The sequence below is a fragment of the Calonectris borealis genome, chromosome 3, assembly GCF_964195595.1.
Source record: "Calonectris borealis chromosome 3, bCalBor7.hap1.2, whole genome shotgun sequence".
NCBI lineage: Eukaryota > Metazoa > Chordata > Aves > Procellariiformes > Procellariidae > Calonectris > Calonectris borealis.
Genome location: NC_134314.1, coordinates 97,456,355 through 97,483,721, shown reverse-complemented (window position 1 = coordinate 97,483,721; position 27,367 = coordinate 97,456,355). Strand labels below are relative to the sequence as shown.

Below are 27,367 nucleotides of genomic sequence, written 5' to 3'. Positions count from 1 at the left end.
TAAAGTATTTTTCTTTCATGTTTTGTCAAACTAGGAAAAACAACTTTTAAAAGGATCTTCCTTATCCCAACTACTTTATTGCTGCCAAAACTAATAGATCCGCAGTCCCTCTTGAGTTTTTAGGAATTGTCCCACTTTCATTTCACACAACCGAACTGCCCTGAAGGTTATTTTAAGCCATTGCAACATCAGGTTCAGACATAATAATATTATATTATATTATCACAGAACATTCTGCATTGACAACAAAGTGGGGATATGAAATTCTCTTTCACTGTGTCATAAAGATACAATTAACTTGTCTTCCAAAACTCCAGAAGATACTCAACTTTCCGCTACACTGAGCAAAACATAGCTCCATAACAACTGTTTTTACTGGGCATGTCAGCACGTTCCAGAAACAACTCAGCGGCATATCATGGTAACAATTTAATAAGCGGAGATGCTGTGGAACAGAACAAGCTGCAAAAAATACCTCTCTTCTTTCCTTGTAGACACTGTGCCAGTGTCTCATGTTATTTTACCACATCATATCTGAACCCACATTGACCTGTATAACTTGTGCCATTGCATTATTGAGGATCTCTGGTAAATACATGAAGCTTGTTTTTTCTACTCCATTTCGCTACTTCTCTATTTTCTCAGTTTTCTGAAGGATAGCATCACACTGGGTCATAAGATGAGGAAAGCCCGCTGGTGCTGCCCTCGACCTCAGGAGTATGACACCTCACAGGTCACCTCTCGGTTCTCATAATGGCTGCATCCCAGCTCGCACACCACAGCACGTCTTCCCTCCTTCTCCATCGGCCCATGAGGTGGGAACGTAGCTGGGTGACAGGGTCACTCCCCAGCTGTACGTGGGTTGTCAAACGGGAGGATGGTCTCCTCACTCCGTTCCCCAACCCTGTAAAGTTTGCTCCCCTGCCACCTTGCTTTGTACCTTGAGCAGGGAAATGCGTACGTCAGTTTCTCCCTCGGCGGGTAATACTTGACAGGTCCCGTGGTTTATGTTGGCGTAATCCCAGTACAGCAAATAGAATTAAAAGATCAGAGAATGAGGCCCATTGTCTTCTGTGATTCAGAAAGAAATAGTTAATGTGGACTGAAAGTGTTTTCTTTGATCAGGGGGAGATGTTCAGTAATTTTTGGCATTGTGGCGTACACAGATACAAACCAAAGATACCTAACTGGTGATTTAAGTAGCAGGAGCAGTTGAACGTTGCTGATGCCTGTGGCAAATTCTCATTAATAATGCTCAACTTTCTAAACTTCCTTTCAGTTATTTTGAAATTTCCTCTTATGTCCACCAACATGGCTTTGCTTCTAACATTCCCCTGGTTTCAATGTTATTTACCCTAAATACTCTGTGAGTCAACTTTCCTCTCCTTATCCGCATGCCGTCTCAAGGTGTCCTTTAATTTGCACTGCTCTTCTGCTGAGTTTAGAAGATTTGAAGGACAGACATTTCCAAAGAAGGTGACAAAAAATTATATGTTAGTAAGTGTCATTCCCTAAACTGTGGATCTCTAGACATGAGTTCTCACATTGCTGCTGCGAATTTGAGACCATTGCACCCCCAGCTACAGAGTGCTGTCTCAGCATCTCTGATGTTACCTACTCTTTCCTAGTAACATTTTCGTTGGTTCAGCCAGTACTTCTGCCACTCACTGCGCTTTAAAGTTAGTGCACTACATGCACTTTTAAGTTACTTACTATGCCATTGTAACTGCTGCTTTCAAAAACCATGGCCCCAGTTATATTGCCCTCCCAGGTCTGACATCAGTTACCTGCTATTCAGCACACGGCAGTATTCTACAGCGTTACCCTATCACTATAGCTTGTTTCTAATGTACTCCATCACCTTTGCTGACTGTAACTCAGGGCTGATTGCAGCTGTTATGTAGATGGGAGGAGGAAGCCGGGAGGAGCCATGTGGTTAGTTTTCTAGCATGTAATTAGGAGCATATTCTCCCTGGGCGGCAATAGCTGAAGCACCGCTGCCTCCTCAGTGGCCGCCTTCAGTTTCGAACTTGAAACAGAAATCAGTGATCCAAATCAGCAATGTATTTTCTTAGGATAGTTTGTTTACAAAATGTTCACAGGTCCTGTTTCTTTAGTCAGAAATGGCAAGAAACTGTAGAGAGGTAATCTGAAAATATACAAAGACTGCAGATAAATTGTCACTAATTTTGTCCCAAAAGTTTAGATTCAGGGACAGGTGCAGAAGACCAAACAGATCTCACTCCATAGCACTTTATGACCCTTTTTCGTTTCTCAGTATTTGCACTAAAGCTGGGTAAATAGTAGGTTTCGTTATATCCTTTTAAGATTTAAAAACAAACCAAAACAATAGTTTTCTACACTGAGGTAAAACCAAGGCTTTCTCAACTTTCCTGAGAAATTAGAGGAAGGAGGGCAGTCCCAAAATAGCTAGTGATTTGGGTTCGGAGGCGCGTACCTAGGATGTGAAAAACTCTTCTCTGAACTGCAGCACCCAAGGTGGGTCTCTTGGTATCACTGTTTGGAACTGCAACACTTTGTATAAATAATTAAATTGAGTCTGGAACTGTGTCAGGTGAATGCCCCAATCATTCAGCAATCGAGCTGGTCCGTCTTTCTTGATGTAGCTATTAGAGTTTGTAGAAATAGTTAAATATTAATCCAACCAAAGAGGCAGGCTATTATTAAAGTAACACTGTAAATATTCTACATACGTTTTACACTTATTCTTTCCACTTTAAAGAGCTAATAAATAAGTCAGACTCAGCCCCTCCAGATTCTTGTCATGCATTTGCTCATCATTACCTGGGCAACTTTGGTGAGCTCTCAGTTTTAATTCCCACATTTATAAAGTGGGAATAGTAACATATGTGAACCTCTCCAGGGAGTGAAGAGACATAACTGAAATATTTGAAACACACGATGAGATCTTTGGTTGATACATAAATGTGTTTGCTATAATCATCAAAGCTTTAGTAATAGTATTTTTTGAAGAACAAGATTTTTTTGTAGATTAATACTGACCCTTGATTCCTGTGAATGTAGTTATGTCCTCATTGCCTTTTATGCATACTTAAAAGGCAGGGCAGGTCGAGATGTTCCCTTACTTTCTGTGGAATTAAAACAAGAAAACAGATTGTTGATGTCAAGAACCAGTGTTAAAACAGTTAAAAAAATAGAATAGAAATTTAAATCCAGACCAGTGTGACTTGAAAGTCTTATTTTGAAAAGAGCAGCTACCCCTGCCCTATCCCGATGGCTCCAAGCTGGGTTAGAGAGCCCGGGCAAGATAAGCGCTGCTCGAAGGCACGAGAGAGAGCCTCCCGGGAGCCGCATGCAAAACAAGGACAAGGTGAGGCCTACCCAGTGGTACATATCACAGATTACCTCATCTCTCAGTGTCAGAACTATTTAAAAGTGTGAGGAGCTTTCTTTTATTATATTTATTAGCATATGATACAATCTCAGTTCCCCTGGCAGCCTGTCCTACTGCCCACAAACTATCAGAAATACTCAACACCTGCTGTGGCGTTATTCCCCAAGTGAAGAAGGGGGAAGGACTTCTGCAGCAAAACAAGGCAAATAATTTGGGCCTGCAGGATCTGCAGTTTGGAGAATGTCAATCAAGCTTACTATTCCTCTGCTTTGGAGAGAAGAATGTTCTTCTCCTCCTGTTTCCCAGGAAGGAACAGCCGTGAGAACTGAAAGTGTCTGCATCCATTTTCCTAAGTAAACACAGGAATATTTAGTTTCAGCAAAACCAGATGGTTTATGCCCTGTGAATATGCTGGCATTTGACACTAGCAGCCAGAGTTGCACAAAATGTGAAGAGCCTTAGAAAGAACTCCTTTAAACTCAGGGACCCAACACAAGAAATGAAAGCTATGAAGGTAGTAATAATCGACTTACAAAAAAACCCAGCCTTTATCCAGGGATCTCCAAGTCGTCTCTAAATATTATTAATCAGACTACATAACAGTCCGTGAAGTAATTAAATTTTGATACACATTTCTCACAGAGGGTTACACTAAAGATGAGAAGGTAAATGAGTTCCTCTGGGTTATGCAGTGAGTCACGGTCTAGTCTCCTCCGTGCTCTGACCATCCACGTCTCTTTTCTTGCTAATGCCTCTCTAGCGTGCTGTGTCCTCAGCCATATTCCCAGGGCACAATTTTTAAATGTGAAACCATTACTGTTAATAGCACAGGGACAGGATTGTGGTGTATGCAGCATGCATCACCATAGCTGGGACATCTGAGTGCTCTATGGGGAATTTATAATATGCTAAAGAGATTTGTGAACAGCCCTCAAACCTCTTGCTAATGGCAGTTGCAATGGGTGTTAAGTGTCTGAAGATGCTTAATTATTTGGTGATTTTTATTGATTTGTGTTGTTATTGCTTAACATAACTCCGTAGCAACGAGGCATCTCTTTTCTACCAATCTGAAAGTGGTTTTCAACCACTCAGTAATTACACTATGCAATTCTGATGGGTACACCATTTTGTTGGACTACTGGGAGGCTGATGTGGTTTGCTCAAGATTACTCATAGCTTGAAGAGCAAGGCTCGGGGGGCTTCAGGCCTTGTGGTCGCTGATGGCTGCAGAACGTGTTCCTGAGCCAAATCCAAACCTGCTGACTCCCCACCGTCTGCTGCTTGTAAAAATAGACTTGGGAAGGATTTCTTTTTACTTTCAATTTCAGAGTGAACCTGCCCGCAAAAGCACGTCAGTTTTCTGGATCACTTAGTGTAATGCATAGTTACTGTGAATCACTAGGTACTGCTTCAAAGTCCTACAGCTGTGAACCCTAACGTGTGTCCTGGTTGCAGGACACAGCAGAGGTCCAAAATGTCTCCTCAGGTGTTGGTTTCCTTCAGTTTCCAGGAGAGAAGGTGTGTGGTGCCCTGGTTTATCCCATCGTCTGCATGGCAGAGGGTGTGCCGCTGAGCACACCTGCCCTGCAGTTGAGGCAATGCTATAATTTAATATACTTCATGATCAGCATTTTAAGAGTTTGAATTTGCTATTTCTCCATTATGTAATTACATAATAATAATAATAATTTAACTAACACAATGTACGTGGAGTTTTGCTGTTGCTTCTTATGTAAATCAGAGATATTTAGCAATATGTTACAAAATGGGTACATGTATTTCAGAGTGAGATGTAAGAGGTGACTGATTCAGAAAAAAATAAAAAGCAGCTGTTGGGAAAACCTATTTTATAAAGAAAGAACTATGTAGTTATAAATCTTCATCCCATGACTCATTCATGTTAGTGTCGCGCTTCAAGGTGTTTAAATTAAAACAAACAAACAAACCCCACAGTATTTTCTGCCTTTTAAGAGAAATTCAGTTACTTAATTTAGATTCAAAAACTGAACTGATAAACAAGTGAGGAATTTGAGGCTGAATTTAGATAAAGTAACATGAATCACTAACAAAACATTGAGGAAATAGCTAATCTTTAGGTACAAAAGAACATTTATTTTAGTTGTTAATCTGCTCAGAAGAAGCAAATACTCTCTGTATTTAAAGTACACTCCAGAAGAATGAAAAAGAAATTTAAAGTCAAATTTAGATATCAAAACATGCCAGATACCTTGACTTCTACTAAATTGCAACACATGCTGCTCATTCCTATTAACTTATGTGGTTTTTTTATTATCTAGCAAGTAATCTAATTTATCCTCATTGTTCCAAAAATAGTTCACCTGCATACAGTATGGCTCAGAAGAGCAGAAGCTGGGAGAGACCACATCACTGTGACTAGTAGTGATGGGTCACACTGACAGATTTAAGCCTGGAGTCAGCAAAACCTAGGCTTATTCTGAAAGCCTGGGTGGACTTGGCTAAGAGGAGGCCCTTTGCTGTCTTAAGTGGGTTTTGGGGGGTGTACACTGTGGCCCCCCAAAAGCGTATCCTGGGTCCGTGGAAGCACACGTGGCTGGGGCTGGCTACACAGCGCTTCCTCGGTGGTGGCAATGCTGGCTGAAGGTGGTCTCTCCAAGCTCCCGCTGTCCCTCCCCGCTGTGATTTGCCATCCCTGCAGTTGTGCTGATGTGTTTGTGGGACTGCACTGCAAGCCAGATGTCCACAGTGACCCAGATGGGTAACAACTCCCCCTGGCTCTCCGGAAAGCATTTAACGCACGTTGCTTTGAATGGTCTGGTGTATAGCACATCTCCCAAACACACGTGTCTCAGCCCAGCTGAGAAGACCCAGGACCGTGGTGTGAGGGTGAAATGGGCAGTGGCAAACTGGGGATGGGGACTGGCTGAGCAGCCTCCCAAAGCGCTGGTGTGGTGTAACCGTACCCGGCGGCAGGTTAGCGGGGAGGCTGCAGCCCCGAGCTGCTGCTCTCGCATCCTACTGAGTCATCGCATGACTTCAGATAAGCCATGTGCTTTATCGTGCCTCAGCCTGCCATCTGCAAATCAGTGATAACAAAATTTAAATAATTCAGAAGAATGTAGCGAGGCTTAATTGAGGTTTGTAATATGTTTTAGATTCCTTACCTGCTACAGTTGTGCAGCGTTTAAGGTATCGTTGTTAGAGAGCGTGTGGCTAGTAGTGCCGTCTTCCTTCAAGTGTCTCTGCAAACTCGCTCTCTTCCTACTTTCATTATCAGCGCTTGGGTTTGGTGTCATTGTGTTGCTTGGACACCTTCTAATTTAAATTTCATATTTTGATTCCTGGGTGATAACTTCAAACACCAATTTTCTTCTGCTACGCTATACAGCCTTTTTCTCATTTTAATGAAACCTAGCAACCATAATGTAAATTGGAAATAACTACAGCCGATTAGACTATTGAAATCCCTCAAGATTTGAATTATTCACTATTAACAGAACTTGTATAATTATAGGTTAAGATATCACTTAGGCATTTAGCATACATCAGCTCCACTGTTAATTTTTAGCTCTTGATCTGTATTAGTAACCTCAGCTTGCTAAATTAAAGGATATGCCTCCAATTAGCCTAAATTTAACATTCAAGAACACATCTCTGGTGGGATGATGCTTATAAGTTTAGAACATCCAGGCAATTTCAGCTGAGCTACCGAGGATCTATCACATGTGGAAGAGAAAACATTTTCTTATAAACACTTCCATGACTTTCACAGGGGCAGAAGTAAAAGGACAAAAGTGCAATTTGTGTAAGGCCCAAAGCCAAAAAGGTCGCAGGCGCTGCGGTGCTCTGCCCCTGTAGGGACCCCAAAAAAAGCCTGTACCCAGGGCAGAGCAGTTGGGTCATTGAATGAGACCCCCAGAAACCAAAATACTGAGTCCGGAGCTGTCTGACTCAGCCAACAAGAAAGTATTGAGATACATATGGAGAGAAAGAGAAAGAGAGCGCTGATATAGTTAGCAAAAAAGAACCCACCACAAAACAACCAACAACAAAAAAAGATCTGACTTTCCTGAAGAACCTTGCCTGTGTTTAACATAGCAGGCCTGGGTAGGACACTTCTGTTGCTACACAGGAGGCGTTAGGCATGTACTACAGTGCAGAAAATCAGGGCACCTGTGCAATGCATGGTCCTTTCAGGGTTTGGTGACTTATAAACAACGTTCTTCACAAGACAGGTTTCGGAGTTAAGAGTGTAAATCCCTCATTCGAAGCTGAGCTCCTTTTTGGGGCTGTCCCCAGGAATTTAAAAAATTAATTACTTTCTGGAGCATCTTCTTTCTAATTAAATGACCAGAAAAGTTAGCGTGACAGGTAGCTAAAATTTCATATACTCATCCATTAAAATATGAGCGCTTCCTAATCAGAATAAACTTTAATTGGCCAGATAGTGATCTTGACAACAGGCTTTCAGCAACCACTGGACAGTTTTAATTCTTTCCTGAAGGCCAGAAATACTGCTGCAGTACCTTTGATAAAGACTCAACGTTTGTCTTTTTCTCCTGAGAGCAGCAAGCTGACTTTCTGTTTGCTAAAGTATAAATTAGCTCTCTGTTTTCTCTCCTATTCCACTAGGAAGAAAAGATTCCCAGGAATCACTTGGATATTTTTCATACTGTTTGATACCTGCCTTAGATGATTAGCTCACTCTGCATAATCCTAGGTCATTCCACTTCCACTTGTGGCAAGCCCTTTAAAAATATGTAGCTAGGAAATGGTTTAGGCTTTTGTGCAGATGATTATGAGTCCATTCCCATGTGCTGGTCAGAAGTTGGACTGTAAACTTAAAGCTTTTTGGTCTTGGCCAGCACTGAGAAAAGATACAGCATTTGACAGTGTTCTCTCATATATGCATAAATTCAATAAAATAAATTTCAGTAAACATCAGTAAACTTGTTAATGAAAAGAAATGCAGTACACTTGGTAGCCATATAATTGTGTCATAAGTATAATTCAAAAACATTTGCTGATATTGCCGAGTGTCTCCATAGGAAAGCTTTGGGTGCTAAGAAATCCTCTTGCTGGGAAATCTTCTTATGAACTTATAATGGCAACCATTAGAGAGAGAAGGAAGAAAGCACTGAACTGGAAAATGCTATTAAAAATTGTAGTAGAATCCAAATTATTCAAAGCTTAGTCATGACTCTCATACAGCAAAGCTGGTTGCGAAGTATGGATTTTATTGGAAACAATCGGAATTGAAAGATCACACGACTAATACCTGACCTTGTTGTACCCAGAAGAAATAAAAGAAAAAGGAACATTTTCAGTTCACAGCACACTGAGGATTTTTCCAGTTTTCTTTCATCTAGAAGATTGAACTCTATCATATAAAACCTTTTGTCATGTAAAACAGTCACTGTAGTGTGTATATCTTTATAGTTAGACCTCCAAAAATATGTAGGTGCCTCAGTCTTAAACAGTTCCTTCTGATGATGCCAAATTCCAAAACCGTGATGCCCATAGTCACCCTATCAGCCTCCAAGTGAAGGCTTTGGTTAGTAAATCTTAGATTTGTTACGTCCTCCATGTGCTTGCAGTCCTGTTTCTGAGCATGTCCAGAGATGTTTCAGCATGGGCAACACTGGTACCTCAACATCTCCATTTCACGAGGATCCATGAACTTACCGTTCCTTTGTCTGTATTGCTTGTCCCTGATGCTAGGATTATTTGTGTCCTATACAAAGAAGATGCTGTCTAATATAAAATCCATTAGCAGCTCTGAGAGTAAGGACCAAAGCTTAGGTGCCCTACTGTATGGCAGGTTGCCCTAACCTCTTGTCTAAGCCCCACGACTGCAGCCCAGCTGCCTACAGGTCGGCTTTTCCAGCAGGAGGAAACGTTTCCCTCTTACTCAGACTATGCCATAGGTTGAGGATTACAGCATGCCCTCGGCAATGCCATATGTCTTGATCCCAAATCCCATTTCCTGGGTGCACGCTTTAGCTGATAGGTCATTCTGGAAAACCGGCCATCACCACCACAGCCTTGTTTTAAAGAGTAAATCCTCCTCCTGCTAAATATTTAGCTAAGGCGAGGAGCCTATAAGCAGCATGCAAAAGGAGCGAGGCCCCCACCTCCTGAGCAGGACAAGAATTCAGCAAGGTGCCAGGTACCTGATTTAAACTGGCCCTGTTCCGAGCTGGGTGGATGGACCCAATGACCCCCAGGTCCCATCCAGCCTATATTGCTCTCTGTACACCTCTGCACGGTACTACCTACGGACTAATTCAAGGCAGCGCCCTGGTTAGCATGTGGGATTTTTTGTCATTCTTCGGAGGATGCTTGTTCTACTCCTTGGTTGTAGGGGATGTCTGCATGCCTGTCTCTGGTGCTTTGAATCGCCCGACACGGGCAGGGACCTGCTTCTCAGCCCTAGCAATGCCTCAGCAGAGCTGCATAAGCAGGCAATCTGGCTTCATCCTCTGCCTCTCCTTGTTTATCTCTGAACCCTTGCAGATTTCTCTTTAAAGCTGTCAAAGGTTTAAGGAGTTTGGATTTCTCTCATCTACTCTGGAATTTTACCTTTAATTACTTAGAACAAAGACTTTTCCCGCTCTAATTAAACACCGTTTGCCTCAAGTGTGGACTATCTGTGTCTTTGCATGATCATTTACTTTAAAGATTTTAAAAGCATTTTCCCTCAAACACTCCAGATGACTTGCTAGTGGCACCAGTCATGCATTTACCTCTTTTTTCTCATTAAGCCTGTGGATTTCAAAAATATTAATGGAACGTGATCTTACTGATTTCTCCTTTTTTTTCCTTGCCCTTTTCAACCCAAATACCAGAAAAAGTACAAAATAGGCGTTTCCATTTCTGATTTGCATTTTTTGGGTGGGGGGAGAGTAAAAGGGGTAAATGCAGAGCTCATTAAAATAGTGATGGCAACAGTCAGAAATACAATAGGCAGGTACTGTGCGAGCTCTACTGCCCAGTTGCTGTCATCCTTTCAATTTGACCTTCCGCCCACAGTCTTCCTGCAGGCGTAAGGGCCTTCCTACGCCCGCACTGTGAATTGGAAGAATGAGGCAAGCTATCAACAACCCAAGCTGGTAACGCGTCCTCACACAGCATCACACAGATGCAGTCATAGAATCATAGAATAGTTTGGATTGGAAGGGACCTTTAAAGGTCACCTAGTCCAACCCCTCTGCCGTGGGCAGGGACATCTTCAACTAGACCAGGTTGCTCAGAGCCCCATCCAGCCTGACCTTGAATGTTTCCAGGGATGGGGCATCTACCACCTCTCTGGGCAACCTGTTCCAGTGTTTCACCACCCTCGTTGTAAAAAATTTCTTCCTTATATCTAGTCTGAATCTACCCTCTTTCAGTTTAAAACCATTACCCCTTGTCCTGTCGCAACAGGCCCTGCTAAAAAGTTTGTCCCCCTTATCTTTCTTATAAGCCCCCTTTAAGTACTGAGAGGCTGCAATAAGGTCTTCCCGAAGCCTTCTCTTCTCCAGGCTGAATAACCCCAACTCTCTCAGCCTTTCTTCATAGGCGTTCCACCCCCCTGATCATTTTTGTGGCCCTCCTCTGGACCCACTCCAACAGGTCCATGTCTTTCTTCTGCTAGCCACGCCAGCCTGGCCTCAGATGAGAAAAAAGGCTTCCTGTGGCTGGTTATGGCAGCCAGAGCCGGCAGCCGTATCGCGCGAAGGAGAACCCGCTCTGTGCAGGGCGCAGCCTGCTGCTGCCCAGTTAGCATCTCACGCTGTTTTCTTAAATCCCTTTTGTCCCAGCTGCACCCATGCACTGATTAATAAGGAGGTTAGAGCTGGCATGAGTTACATGGGGAAGTGTGAGAAGTCGTCGTACGAATATGTAAGTAAAAGTAGGACAAGGACTAATTTTTTGCGTTTTTTTGTACTTCCCAGGGCGTTGCTTTTCTCGTTACACCACCCTCGGCTAGTGGGCGAACCGCATCGGTGCGGTCTTTCTCTAAAGGAGCAGGCCTGAGTCTCCCTCTCTGACGGGCTGGCGTCCTGCTGCTGCCTTCTGAACCGGGTGAGGGTCAGACCCAGTGTGTGGCTGGGGAAGGGGAGGTTTTGGAAAACAAATTATACTTTGCTAAGTGGTTAGAAGACATACTGACTTAAATAAGCGCCTAGCTCCTGTTTACACTCGAAAGTTTTGTCACACTGGTGTAGCTATGCCAGTAAACTCCTCCTACTTAATTAGAGTGCTTTTTGCCTGTAAAATGCATTCCAGTTTGGCAAGCGATATAAGCCATAACATCAAAACCACTTTTTTTTTTTTGCTGGTATAATTGTATCTACGCTAGGGCTTTTGTTGAAGTAGTTATGTCATAAAAATCACCCTACACAACACAAAGCCTTCAAATGTAAACCAAAATCTTAAACCTTGTCTACCCAGCCAGATGTTGCTGTGCTTCAATACAGTTATGGAAAATCAAGGTAGATTTATTAGAATGTGCTGACCATAACTGAATAGTCAGCAGAGACAAAGCTAAATCCCATTCAGTATCATATTAACTGTGGTATAATCTAATTTGATTTTTGCATGGCTGTGGTTCAACAGGGACCATTCAATCTGCCTTAAACTATATCATAGATTAATAGGGCCAGGGTGAAATTTGCCTTATTTCAGCTTATTTTTCACTAGCTTTACCTACATATTTCTTCCGACATACATTACTTTGGGTTTCATCTCTGTTAAGTGTATTAAGAGTCATCTTCCCTTTTAGGATTTTCATATTCGTTTTCCATTTTTTGTTATCAAGAACTGTAAACATATCTAAGATAGCAATGAGAAAAAAATGTTTGTCACTTTGATGGATACTCCACTGGATCTTTAAATATAGACTCCCTAAAATTTTTTGAATTGTTTCGATTAAAATATTTGCAAGCATTAACATAGATTATCAATACAAATGACATTAATATATCTTCTTAGCTGAGTATCACTTTCTAAAGGATGTCATTAGCCACACTTAGATTAGTTTTCCCCAATAGACCGTAATTCAGTCTTGCGTTTCTAATAGTCTACTGCATTTTAATTATTTTTCTTTCACATGAGTGTTGCTAGGTTTCCTCAAAAATGCAAATGCTGCCCTTCAGAAAACAATGACACAAGTTTTTAAATTTGGCAAGGCTAGTACCTGAGGAAGTCACAGAAAGTTACTTACTAGATCATGTAGAAAAACAATGCTATCTTACACGTACAGTGCGAGTTTCACCTACTGCGAATCCGAAGTCCATCCGCTAGTGAAGGACTAGAACCAGATTTGCCCTGGAATAAGGCACAGTTTGTTATCTAGTTCAGAGGAAGTAGCTTTAGGCCTATACTAAATAAAGGAGAAACTTCATTTCTCTCTGAGTTGCAACTAATTCTGCAGTGTGATGTGGACCTGTTCAATCAGCTCTGCTTATCTTACAGGTTTTGCGAATGTCCATCATCATGCTTTCAGTACTAGCTAAGAGTGTGATAGCGGAACGCTTGGTTAGCAATAGCCCAAGCAGTAAATGCAGAACACTACATCCTGGAGATTACCTGGCAAATGTGACTGGGCAATGTAATTACCCAAACTGGAATTGAATTAGGACATTGCATCTTTATTACAGGAAATACCAGGGGATTCCTACTTGCCGCAGGTGGGGTTGTGCCTCATTCCAGGCAGGTGCTATCGCTCGTTATGCGTTTGTACAGTGTCTGGCAAAGAGAGTCTGTCGTGTTACTGTGGCCTCTTGTAGGACTTTACATGAAAATAATCCTCGGAGAGATCACCTCCACGACCACTGAAAGCTAAAAAAGGACAAACTTACAGGCCAAACCAGGGAGCCGGTGTGCAGTGGAGCCTTGGAATGTGCTTTCGATCGTGGGATATGCAGTAGATGCAGTGGCTGAGGTTTTCAGAGAACCAGGAAAGGCAGACACTTTGATATGTTTTAGTATGGTTTTTTGACTGCAAGAACAGTAAAGGACCAGTGGCTGCTATTCCACTTCAGGCCACAGAGCCTCATACTAAAATAATGAAATTCGTGCTTCACTGTTCAAGCGAACAGACGCAAGAGCATTTTTCTAAAAACAAACAAAAGTGATGCAAATGCAATTTTAATGCTGGCGCTCAGCCTACATGTGTACTGCACCCATTGCTTTTGCTTTGGTGGCAGGCTGAAATCAGAACATATATAGGCCTACATAGCTGTTTAAGGTCAATCGTGCCAGGCTAACAGTAGGGTTTTCTCTGACCATCTATTTACCATCTATCAGTGTCATGAACATCACCACAGGAGAATAGAATCTCCTCTTTGCTATAAGTGTTTGTTGTCATCCTGTGCAGCACCAATTGATTTCCCAGTAGAGATAATAATAAATAACACCCATAGCAGTGATATAATGCATCTGCAATTTTCCAAGAGATGACATAAAGAATGATGCCTGTGAAAAGCAGAAACTTTCTTCTTCAAAGAATATTGTGTAATTTTGGTAAACAGCCTTAAAAAGTATAATTTAGGTGAAGAAGCGGGAACTAAGCAATTCAAAGGATTCATTAGTGGTTACGTATCTTTTACCTCCAGGCTACTGCGTGAGTCTACACCGGGGTAGTAGTGACTGAAAGTTCTTACTACCGGGCAGCCAAGGGGAGAAGAGGTGGTGGTGCTTCCCACTCAGGTTTTTCATGAACTGCTGACCACAATACAAAGACCCAGGACTGAACAATGTACGCAGATTAATCACCTCTTTCAACTCTGATCAGGGAATAATCCCTTTTGATCGGGGTGGAGAAGCAATTGCCCTGCATGGGAAGCTAGCCTCACCGTTGCCCATTCTATACCTATTGTGTGAAAAATGAGCACAGGCAGACCTGCAGCCAGTCCAAATTGTCAGAGTTTGGGTCACTGATTTCAGAGTAATTACCATCACTTCCTCTGCAGAGGAGTCGGCCCAACAGGGTTTATATACATTGATGTCAGCCTGAAGATTTTTATGAGCACTACATATATTTCTCAAAAATGGCTACTGTAGATTAATTGTCCCATCTTTTAAAGTTACAAAATATGCTTCTCAAATGAATTGCATTGGATTTTTTCCACTTTCTTACTTTCAAACTTCCACGTTAATTTTACAGCATATAGGAGCAGAAGACATAGGTTTAGATTTTTCACAGTGCTTTTTTGGCATTTTTTGCTGGAAAAGTACTTTTAAAGTTGGGGTTTTTTTTGTCTTTTTTCTGTGCATGCATTCATTAATCCAGTCTTGAATTCTGGTATTTTTGTCCTTCTCAACCTTTGGTAGATATGAATAGGACGTACCGCAGTACTCGCAGAATTCCCATTTCACTGCAAACTTGTAACTTGCCTCTATAAATCACATAACCTGTTCTCTTGCTAGTGTATGTTTCCCCAACAAATGATATACCGGATATTAATAGTATTAAAATCTAAGACAAAAACCTAAGAAAAAGTACGCCTGTCATTACATATTACAAGACACGGACGGACCACCTTTTTTAACTGTCTCAAAGAAGGAAGCATGGTTGCAGTCTTGTTGCATAGTAACAGCCATTTCTACTGCTCCATGGCACACAAACAGCAATGAACAGACTTTGTGATTAATGAAATTAACTAATTAAAACCTTCTCCAACCTGATTTGAGTATTTAGTTAGTCAAAGCAGTTGTTTACTTCCCATATGACAAAGCAACAGGGGTTGCTATAATTAATTAGAAGTAATAGTAAATAATGTGGAGGGTATGGGCTTTATGAACATTCCTTGAATGTTTGAACAATAGATTAAAGAAACCCTCCAAACGTGAATAAAACTCCGTGTTTCCCTGCCCTCAGTTTCTGGATGCGAGCCGTAATGCCCCAGTGGTTCAGGTCTGCTCCGGTGTGGGTGAGAGGAGGGGACACGCAACCCGCGTGACCGGGGCTGCCGGCCAGACTCCCTGCTTGCGGCACACCTCTGAAGCACGCACGCCGGCAGAGGCGCGGGGGTGTTTTCAGTGCTGTAGGGCACCCAAAGACAAGCTGGGGGAAGAGCCTGGGCAAACAGAGGATTTGCATCTCCCCGTGGAGAACGTGGGGTGACGACAGAGACCTGACGTGTCCCACGGCTCAAGGCTGGCTCATGGTCCGTGCTGTGATCGACCCAAACAGCACAAGTCAGTGCAGTAAACAGCACCACATCTGCCGTTTGGTGTCCGTAATCAAGATGATCCAGCATCCCTTTTCCACCTCTGCAGCTGCCATTTATATTTCATATTAATGTGGTGCCACGCATCTTTTCACCTGCCTAGAGTCTTTAAGACACAAAACATATAAAATAAAAACCCGAAGCATCTCATCCTAGCCACAGTGGTAAGCAGTTTCTTATCATTTACATGGTATTTTTTTGGCAAAGGGGAGAGGTACAGGGACCTATTGATCTACTGACTTCAGTGTCAAATAATCCGACTGATCACACTTAACCTCCCAAAAGTTTCTCTATTGCTGACTACCCTACTTTTCCAGTAGCTTAGCAGCCTGGACTCCTGATGGGGGATTTACTCAAGAAATGTGCAACTTTCCCAAGTAGCATTTTCTCTTGCAAACACCCATCTTGACGATGAGAAATTCCATGCTCATTAGCGACTCTGGCTTCACAGTGGACCAAGTATATGCTTTGTGTACTTTAAGAAGATTTGGTGCTTTTGACTGGAGCTGTGAATAAAGTTGGCTGAAACACAACTAACTTTGGCTTCAGGGAAGAAAGTTCACTCAAGTAGAAGTTTGGTGATCGTAATGCAGGGGAAAGCAAATTTTGCCTGGGTTGAATTTCAGCTTGGAAGAAAGGCAAATCGAAAACATGCATAGGCTTGAAGAATAATTCCATAAACTAAGAAAAGCTACTTTATCAGATAAGCATTCGCATTAATTTTTTATCCAGTCTCATTCAAAAGAAGTTAATTTCTTTGGTGCCAACAGATTGTGTTAAGATTAGTTCTGAACCCCTGGAGAAAGTTGTTGTGGTCGTCTGTCTCTCTTTTCTGAGCCACGACTGAATCCGCAATGAGGAGGACAAAAGAGGGATTTTGCGGCACAGCAGCACACGGGTGAAGAGCCTACGGTTCTCTGAGGGGGCTGAGAGAGGAGCAGGCCCCGGGAGAACTGAAGGCATCTCCAGTTGCCTGTCAGGGGAGGTCTGAAGTGGAGGAAGAGCAGATCTTTCTTTCAAGGTTTGGTGTGAACAGAAGAGCCTTACAGCCAGCTGGCCAAACGCCTAGTGCAGGGAGCTTCTCTTCCAGAAACAGGCTCCTAGCTGCGGCCTTACCATAAAGAATATGTGAAAAAATAACAGGAATAGTGGGGAACATACATGGGGATTGAGGAGGGAGAGCTGTGATATAATTCTGATTAGCCTGCCACTTTATTCCAGTTTTTCCTTTGCTCTTTTCCTGAAGTTCTCCACTGTTTTTCCTTCTTCCTCTTCCTCATTCGCATTGTGTTTGAGAAAGCATTCCTCTCCATGGACTTCAGTGGGCTTTGGATCAAACCCTGCAATACATTTGTAGTTCATTAAATTTTTAAACATACTTGCTTCACAATCTTTGTGCCATATTTTGCTTGTTCAGGTGAAACAATGACAAAATTTGATCATTTGATCTAATTCCAAAGAAGGGCTAATACTCTGCCCTTATCAGAACTAGCATGCCAGCTCAGCTTTTTAGTCCTTTAGAAAGCTGGGTTCCTTTAAGCACAGGTTTTCACTGCTGTTATGGGGCCAGATATACAATACAATAAAGTGCGTGCTCCTAGAGGGAATTGTGATCACAGAAATACAGTGAATTCTTTACTTTCTCTGGAAGCTGTCTCTGAAAAAAATATTTTATAGAACCTGATGTGACTAATTTAGTGTTATTTCATAGGAATATGTGGATTCTGTATGATGGCTCACTTCTGAGAATGTTTACTTTTTGAATAGCGATCACTATATTACTACCACTATTAATGCAGGCAAAGGAAGCTTGTGGCTCACAGTCCCTTGCCGACACGAGTCCTCACCCCCTGTGAGGACTCCCCGTGTTGAAAGCATTAGCTGAGTTTCAATTTGTGGCTCATCAAAGCCCATTCAACTTTCAGTGAGGAGAAGGTTTTTCTCTCCTGATTTAACCTAATAAGTAACCATAAAGAAGCAAAGGAGGAAGAATGACTCAGGATAAGTTTCTCTGCAGCAAACGCTCAAAGATTGTTAAGAGACTATGCCAGGACTATTGGTCTGAAGATAAAGTTGGTGTAAAGAAACAATATGCATTTCAGTGTGGTGAACAGTGAAGTTAAAAAAATGCATCAAAGAACCTTGCCCATATATATATACAAGATGGTGGGCTAGTCTAGCCTCAAACCCATGAGTCTGAAAAAGATTTGAAGTTGAAGTTGAAGTCTGAGTCCCTGAGCGGTGCTTTGGACAAAGAGATTTAATCAATGATTAAGTTAGAAAAATACCTTTTTTTTTTTTTATCGGTACTAAAATACTGTACACACCTTTAGAAACCAAAATTGCCTGAATCTCAGAGAAAGTCAGTGCCCACAACTGTAACATATTGGCTGTTTCTGTAGCTCTGCCAAGGAAACCTCACCAGCGGGGTTAGGGAAGGCTGCAGCTCAGTAGTTCTCGAGCTAGGAATATAGTAAATATATGGGGACTTTGATACCCCTTCTTACTTCCTTCCCCCTTCCTTTTCTTATTGGCTTTGGTATCAAAGACCTTAACCCCATAAAGCTTGTTACTTTGGACTTCAGAATAAAATGCATCCAGTCCCCATGAACCCCGAGGGAACAGGATTCATTCCCTGCCCAGCGACAACACTCTTAAAGTAGGATTCTCTAGGACATTGCCAGAAAAACAAACCCACACAACAGCAAGTACCCCACAAAGGGTGCACTGCAAGTGGGTCGAGTAAGCAGAGGAACACACATCAGCGACAAAGGATTCTCGTGCCTGTAACAATTCCTCCTAACTGCGTCTGCACATCTGTTGTGCTGTCTCTCTCTTTATATTTGCTAGCAGCTTTATAAATATCTGGGCCACTAAGCAGATTTTCTCTTCAAAACCTGTGGCCCAAATTCTGAAGAACACATTACGGTCCCTAAAAGGACAGAGAGGAGTGTCGTGCATGCACGTGTTTATGCGTTTGTTTAAAAAGCAGAGCTGATCAGCTAAATTATGATGCCTTTGCATAAGAATCAGTGAAAATTTGCCTGAATAAGAGCAAAAGAACCAACAGATTTCTTGTTTTTCTGCCCAGTAGCCACCCTGCATTCAACACACCTTATGTTGGTTAATTCTGTCAAAAGTATAAATAGTACAAGTTAGGGGGTCATGCCTAGAAGCCAGCAGCTGGGTCTCCTGTCTCCTATTACTGAAGCTTTTTAATTGTTCAGCCATATGTAGGAGAAGAAAATATAGCTAAGCGTTTCTAAACCCTAGTCTTACATTGGCTGTCGGTTTTCTGAAGAGCATCTTTTCACCTTAGAACACAGTCCAAAACAGTAAGAGACTGCACAGCGGGGTATCATGTACAGGGGCACTTAATGAAACTTACAGCTGATGGTTTTAGAAAGACAAGTTGTGTATTTCACTTTGATCGAGAAAATCCTATGGATGTTGGAGTGGAAGGATTTCTTATATTGACAGCACGGGATGAGAGCTTGCTCACCCGGTTCTGTTCCCTGACCTTAGTTAGCAACTCCTAGCATCACCTTGGGCAGACTAGTCACCTCCTGGTTACATATAGAAAAACCAGGTGAATGGCTTTCCAAGGCTTTTTTGGAGAATTCTCCATGATGTGAAATGATTAAATCAGGATTAATGGTGTTTCTAAAAATACATTCTTGTTCAGTCACAGGTTGTTTGGCCCTATGCAGGAATTACTGGGTTAAATTATACAACATAAGCAGGAGTTCAGTGCAGATGATCGTAACAGTCCCTGCTGGACTTAATATCCATGAAAGGGGATAAATGCAGTGGGACGGCTCATGTGATTACTGATTCCAGCTCTTGCCCCCTCTTTTTAAAACATTTTGTGAGGCAGCTCCCAAGCCATAGTGGTTTACAGCCCGCATTGCATCCCTGATGGAATACACCATCGATACGTTGCTGCTTGGGTACCGGGCACTGAAAAGCAACGAAAGGGGCTACATAACTTTATTATGCAAGCATATCGGCATTTTGGACATGAACGGAAGGATAAGCAAATCTTCAAGATGGAAGCTGAAAATCAAGGGGGTGAGAACAGACATTCTGTCCCTATACAATAATTATGTAAGTAGCAGACATTTGGGACTTCTTGTACTATTTTTTTTTCCTTTTTTGCTTTGAACCTCAGACATTGATCGTTAGGTGATGTCCAGATGAAAATCTTGAGACTAATAGTTCAATCTAGCAAGGCAAAACCTACTTTTTAGGAGAGATCTTTGTCAGCAATACACAGAGTAGCTGACCTTGTCAAAAGAAACTTCTTTCAGTATGAGCTTTGAGGCTCAACCGTCTGTCAAAAGTAGATCACCCACTGCTGACTTAAGGCAGCGGTAAAGCTTCCATGTGACTTCAGTGACCGAACCCTTCGGCACTGCTCTTATTCCACCCACCCAGCACAATGAGTCAACTGATTGCATTTAGGAATTTGCTGTACGCCTGTAATTTATTATGCTGTCATCTCAGGAAGAAGCATTGTTGAAGAAGAATGACATAGTCCTTCCTTTACAATTTATTGTCCCAATAAAATTAATCACCCAACCTCCAGCTCCTAGAAAACTCCGTAGAGGAAATCAAATTCTAAAGATGATCCATTCTTATCAGTGGCAAATGGAGTAAAAAATGAATCATTGCAGAGGCCTCGATGCAAAATACAAATGACCTTGGAGTGGCAATCAAACTTTAAAGATTCATGTTTCACAGGAGACATCAAGATGAGTAGTTGGAAAAGGTTGTATTGATTTGGAACGCCCCCATACTTTCAAGTATTTTTTGTTTTAATGTAGTTTGCCGTTGTTCCGGGATGCAAGGAGGAATCTACCCAGGGCAGCTGTGATCTAAATAAGGGAGATGCACAGTTGCATGCCAATGACTGCTGTCACATGAGTGACAACGCAGAAAATCCAATCCAGCATTTGCTTTGATTTCGGCACACATTAAAAAGCCAGCTCCCAAGGAAGTGTATGATACCAAGCCATGATCTTGCATGAAATGGGAGAAGAACTCTCCAAAAATCAGGGCATGCAATTGCTCTGCAAACTCAGCGCACCGCTCCACCACCATGGCTATTGCAAGGAATCAGGTAAAAGTGCAAAAAATTATGAAGAATCTTAGGCTCGTGGGCAGAGCCACAAATGAATGCGAGGGTGGTTTGTCCTAAGCCCTCCCATCCACGAAGCTCGTTGTAGAGGGGTAGATTTGCCAGGATCTAGGAGGACCGTACTCCCCTTCCCCTGCTTCGAGCGGCATGGGGAAGTGGCGGCACCACTGAGCAGCTTCTCCCATCGCTCCATCAGGCAATAGTGTACTTTACAAACACTGATGTGCAAAGCCTCATAACTCGTTCTGGTATGGATTGTACTATTTAATTCAAGAGTGAGGAAAGTAAGACATGGAAACTCAACAGCCTTAAAATTTTCCAGTGCCTCATGGTTAGTGTTTTGAAGAAAAAAAAAATCAAATCAATGCCAGAAATTTGAAATCCCACTACCTATTAGATCCAAGTCCACACCAGTGCTATAAGAGAAAGCCCAAGGCTATTCAGCTGAGTGAATAGGGAGTCTTCAGAGGATATGCAGAAATCAATAGCACCATCCCAACTTTGCCACTAATTTGCTATGGTTAACTCACTTAAACTCTCCATTCTCCCTTATTCCTGCTCATAAAGTGAAGACAATTCTAATGACTGTTCTTACTACAGAAATACTGGAAGATTTAATGACCTAATGTTTTTCCAGCACTGGAAGTATGTAAAGTACTTGGCAAGTGCTGAATGTTATCACCAGTGCTGCAGCAGTGGTGGATAGCAAGAGTGCCAGCACTTATAGCTAAGGAAGAGATAGGAAAAAGCTGTTTCATCAGAGACGGAACCAAAATTGAAATAGATTCAATCTTTACAAGCCAGTTACAGTATCACGATTGCATGTTCCAGCACTTGCCTAAAAACCCAGACATTGTGGAGTCACACAAGCTATTTGTTGCTTTTCACAACCAGGAGAGCGACCCCCTCATCTCCACAAACACTGTTGCTCCTACTGGTTCTTCACATACAACTCGCCATTATGTATTTTAAAATCTCTATGCCAGAGACAATGAATTAGTTCAAATGTCTTATGGAGGAGAGATTTACAGACTTGGTTGATAAATGCTGTGCTTCAGCCTAGGCTGGTTTTCCATGGCAGATTAACAGATGAAAGCTACCAAGAACGATTATAAAGTACAGGGTAAGAAACTCAGGTAGTATAAAAGTAACTTCAGTTGGCCTAGGATGACTTATACTTTGAGGATCTGCCCATAAATTAAGAAGCAGCTTGCCAACAGAGCTTTTCCTCAGCAACTCTCTCTCTTACAGAAGCCAGTGCAATCCCAAGTAATTTCCTCTGTTAAACCCCTCTTCCAGCTCAGGAGTTCCTTCCTTTCACAGGAGCACTGGGCAAATGTGCCCAGTGCACATCAGACCCATCTGTAAAAGTAATTTAACTCCCCAGATCCATGATTGGTATTTCAATTTGTGTACTGTGCTTATCAAAGAAACTTAAGACCCAGCTACAATTCATAAGAAAACACATTTTTCAAAGCCATCTAAGCTGACACGTTTACCAAAGAACACTATCTGACTCACTGAAGTCAAGATCCTCTTCAGCAATAAAAACCATTGGAAAAATAGGCTTTGCCTTGCCCAGGACGTCAATGGGCTTCGCTCAATGATGAAACACACACTGATCTCCAGCAGCCTAAACTCACAGCGCAGCAGGTACCAGCAGTTAGTCTTGTCCTTGCAGATATCTTAAATATGTTCATAGTTTTGCTCTTTTCATTGATTCCATTAAGATCAGACTATTCACATCAGTAAGCATACATATTTGGTCAAATAAGCTTTTATGAGAAGATTCCGCCCTGCACTGGAGTTTGCAAAATAGCACTGCTACCAGAATGTGCAGTGTCAGCTGCTATATACCTGTTCATCCATTTTACCAGATAACCTTTGCTTGCGGTGCTTGTACCTGCACTCTAGTTTGAATTAAGATTGTGCATCATTAATATCGCTATGGCTGAAATCCCTTATGTGTTTGCAGTGATTTAAAAAATGTAAGCATTAGTTGGAGAAAGGTGCAGTTGATACGTTGGAGGTCTTTCCTTCCCTACACACACATCTGATGCTTTTATCCACTGCACCTTGAAACACACCATTTGCCCACCCCAACACAAGTCCACTTCTAGCTGTTGTGGTGCTTATGTGCTTATGTTTTTGCATACCCCAGGCCTGGTCTCCCCTCCCCGAGCACTTCCCCTCCTGCCTGCCACCTCCTTCACCTGCCCCTCTACCTTCACTCCCAATACATGTGTGCACACAGACATTACCTTTCTTCTTGGTACCCCTATCATAACACGCAGGCCCCCAATAAGGTGTTAAGTGATGGCCACTGTCATGGGAAGGTGCCCGAGACACAGACAGAAACAGATGCTAGTGCTCCTCTGCTGCCAGAACATGGCCCGCGTTTATGGTTTGGGTCGTGGTCACTAAGGAGGCCAGCAGAATAATATTTTTTCCTATTACTCATTTCATTGTAGCATTTAATTTCATTAGGTTTATAGCTTTCATAGAAAAACGTAGTGCTAAATATAGGTGAGAAAAATATGTAGTACACACAGAAAACGTATCCTATAGGAACCTTCCAGCATCATTTCCAGGTACCATATTTTTCTGATCATGAAACAACCCCTCCATATCCCCATCTGTGCAGGGTGACGACATAAGCCCAACATAGTAACATCAAGGAATTGATCTGCTCCCATCTTTCCTGCCACCAGCTGCATGAGAGTCATTTACTTAAAAGCAACTTTGAAATACAAGTATTTTGACCTCAAGTACTTTGAACCATCTCCAGGCAACCTCCTCGCAGGATCAGGTGAGTATAGTCCCATTTCCACCATGACATGGGGAATAATGTTATTTGATCTCAGTCTTATGCTTTTGTCTCTTTTGCCTACTCCTCCTGTTACCTGGTGTGCAATATGCTCCTTAAGAGATCCAGGATGCATTGTCTCAGAGAAACAGCAATTAATTATTAAACCTGTCTCTATACCAGCCTTCCAGGTGTTGAGACAATCTGTAAGCTAAGCACTGATGTTTATCTCTGTAACACAGCACTACTGCATGAAACATGGCAGCCAGACTGCTGCACAAGCCTTTTTATGTTTTTATTTTTTGGAATTGCCTTACAGTGGAAAAGTGCCTTTTTTGCAGAAAAAATAGAATTGGTCTGTGGTTAAATCCTCCCTTTTGCCTGCTTCTGGGTAGGCATGTGTCACCGTGCAAAACCTCACACTGATTTTAGCACTGCACTTATCACCTTTGCTGTCAGGGGCCGGAAACCTTGAGCCAGGTTTAGATCCGTCACCTGCCATTTGCAGGCCAGTTGATTTCTTGCAGGGTTGCGCATGCCTACATGTCATCCCGCTACTTTTAAGGTTGTCCCTGGAAGGGGAACGGGGTGGCCAAGGGCTGAGGATCTGCTGGCGGCAAAAAACCCCAAAATGGTGGGGTAAGATTTTGTGCCCTGCAGTTTTCAGATGAACCTTTGGTGATTAGATCGCCTGAGATTCACAGACCAGGAGAGCGGGCAGCCTGAGAAGATGGCTAAAACCCAACTCACTATGTCAGTTTGGTGGACCCTGGTGATACAGCACCAGAGTTGCCTTTCGTTCCCAGCAGCAATGATTAAAAAAGCCCAGATGTCCTTTTGAGCCCTATTGTGCCACCATTTGAAATGAAGCAGATACAAAATTAGTGTATTAAGACTGCACAAGACTTTTACAAGGCTGTGGCAGAGAAAGCTATGGAGAAGTGCCAAAGCCAGCAGGATTACAGAAAGGTGCTGCCCTGAAAATAGTTTTGTGGATGGGAAACATTCATTAGTACATTCTGTCTTCATTGCTGTTATTATTTTTTTTTTTCACAGTCTGTAGTAACACACTAAAAATCCCTCTCAGGGATGTAAAGCTATTGTCCCAGTCACAGTGCAAACAACATAAAGCAAGTAATTCAACAAGCACTAGAAGAGTCCAGGTTTCTTATGGGTTTATGTCTTGTGGTCATTTGCAGGTACAAACTGAGGCACTTTTTATTAGTGTATCATCTCCCTTATGAATTGTTCGTTATCTACTAAGATGCAAATTTATCTGCTACCTTTCTTTCTGGCACGTGACTTCAGGGTTCCTCTCTGCTCCAACCAGCTGCCTACTTGCGCAAAACTTGTAGGAGTTCAATTAGCTTTGAGCCCTCTTTCCATCAGCCAAATTAAATCAACCGGTGTATTCAGCAGTTATCTGAGGACGTACAGAGCATGATCACCTAAGCCTCATTTCCTGAGGAAACCAGACTTGCAATTCCTATTTCTAAGAGCTAATTACTTGCAATGGATGCACGAAATAAATACGAAGATAGGAAGAAAAGAAGATGGCAAAAAGGCTGAAGACAGGTAATAAGAAACCAAGCATACTGTTGTGCAAGAATATGAACGTTAGTCACAGTCCAATGCTGACAGCTGGCACCAGCTTCGCAACCAGGCGAGGCATTTAAAGGAAGGATAGGCAGCCGGGAGGGAGGTGGCAAGCTGGGGTTTTGTCCCAGATCTTCTCATCTGTGTAAGGCAGCGTGGAGGGAAACTCCCCTTGAAGGAAAGTTAACTAGGAGGAGGTGGATGAGCAAAAGTGGTTATGTCAAATAAGCAGGGACCAGCTGTTTACCCCCGGATTCAGCTGTGCTGATCCAAGGAAGACTGACCCGCCTCCAGCCTTGCCCCTGTGGCTTGCAGTTCATCCCTACCCCAGCCCGGGAGCTCATCTTCCAGCTGAGCAGCTCATGCAAACACTCCACCTGCTTCAGCCGAAGTGGAGCAAGGGGAGCCCTACCTTATAAATCCAGCTTATTCTGACACGAGCAGGCTGAGAGGTGCTCCTGTGGGCAGGTCAAGAGGGGCAGCAACCTTTTCGCTGCCATAGCTGTTTGCAAAGGGATGTCTGTCCACGTCCTCCACAGGGCAACTGGTCTTGGGGAGGGACTGTGTTTTCAGGCGCCTTCTTTATGAAGGCGCAACACTTGGGTTTTCAGTATGGGGAAGGGGCGGGGAGCGTGTTGAGAGACAACATGTTTCTGTCATTGTCTGTGTGATGGGAGTCATCTAGGCTCTCACCTTCCCTCTTGGGTGAGTACTGGAGGCTTGGATGGAAAGAAAACCTGAATTCAAAGAAATGCGCTTACTCTGTCACATGTTTTGGCTGGTGAGGGTCTGATGAGAAGCAGCATACTGGTGCTGGTGGCTGAGTGGTGGGATATGTAGGCAATGACAAAGAGAGGCAGGAGACAGGAGAGAGTACAAGGGAATACCAGGTTCTGTGGAGGTAGGACTATTCACCAGTTCCATTGTTTCATGTATCCATAAGGCAATGTCAAGTTTTCCATTTGGTCATTTGGAGACAAGCCTGGAATAGATAAATGTGAGAATTATTAGCTGAAGCTGTGACCAATCAGACATATGCTCAGCCTCTAGAAGACCTTCTGCTCTTCTTCCTCTACCTGCATCAAGAGCAGGAGATGGCAGACTTAGCAGCTGTCTCCATTTTCCAGCTCTCTTCTGGCAGAGCAACCTTGTTCCAGGAGGTTTTTTCCACTGGCTAAGCCTGATGTTTAAGGCCCGTGAAGGCTTTAAAGCTACTTACAGATTGCAAAGTGACCGTTTTTAGGCTTCAGACTCTGAGACTGACTCAAGTGAACTGAGAGACCCTGAACATAGAGAGCAAATTCTCTTTCATATTTCTCAACTGTCACATATTCATTAGTTATAAATAAATGTCACATGGCTTGCAAAATATATATCCAACCTATTTAAGAATACTCAATGCTCGTGATAAGCTTTGTATCTTAAAGTATTTTTTGTCTCAGACAGTGTTTTCAGCCCTTGACCACAAGACTACATATGGGAGGGAAGGAGAAAGGTAAACACCATACATTATACTCTTAAACGTGAAGAAAAGAGAAGGGGTAAGCCACAGGCAGATCTTGGACGAGAACCCAGGAGCAATGAGGACAGACTCGTGCACGCAGCAGCCGCCGCGGTTGCAGTGCTTTGCAGAAGGGCTGTGCTTGCTGGCTGCCAGACACCGGGCAGGAATATTCCCTGCAAGCTCCATCCTTACCATCTGGCCCACAGCTTCACTCCCAGCCCCAGGAAAGGGCAGGGCAGGAGGCAGAGCAGGTCCCCGCTCTTGCCAGCTGAGCCCCACTGCTGACTGCTGCGCCAGGCTGCAAGGCGGGCAGGGGATACATAGCTTGGCTCTGTGCGAGCACCACACGATTCCTCTCTCCTCACCAGTTCACCAACCTCGCACTTCCTACGCCTCTGCTAGTGCTGTGCAGGCTGAAAAATCGTCTTCGTAATGGCCGAGTTTGTTTGCTTTCCTTGAGGATGTTTATTTAATATCTCTTCACTAATGAGTCAGGCTTTTTCTATGATCCACAAGACATCAATATTGCATGTGCTCAGGGACCTGAAGCACGTATACTAAGCACTGTGTATTTCAAATGGCAAGTGTTTTGTTAACGACAACAACTAAACAAGCCAGGGAGCAGCCTGAACTTCTAGAGTCAAAGCGAGATCAAAGCGCGCAAAGGTTAATTGGCAAAATGCCACAGGAGCCATTCTGCACTGGGAATTTATGATTTACAAGCATACCAGTAAAAGACTGCTTTAAT

At 42.8% G+C, this 27,367-nt stretch overlaps 1 long non-coding RNA gene across 2 annotated transcripts; it reads right to left on the bottom strand.

Annotated features, from left to right (window-relative positions):
• Positions 1 to 75: 75 nt before the first annotated feature.
• Positions 76 to 26,181, bottom strand: LOC142080810 (uncharacterized). Of its 2 annotated transcripts, XR_012673125.1 has the most exons (4): positions 25,877 to 26,181; positions 3,634 to 3,725; positions 3,025 to 3,110; positions 76 to 2,627 (listed from the first exon to the last, which is right to left on the bottom strand). It is a non-coding gene; the product is annotated as an uncharacterized LOC142080810 (long non-coding RNA). The 2 variants fall into 2 exon arrangements; XR_012673124.1 differs by having other exon boundaries at positions 76 to 3,110.
• Positions 26,182 to 27,367: the final 1,186 nt, after the last annotated feature.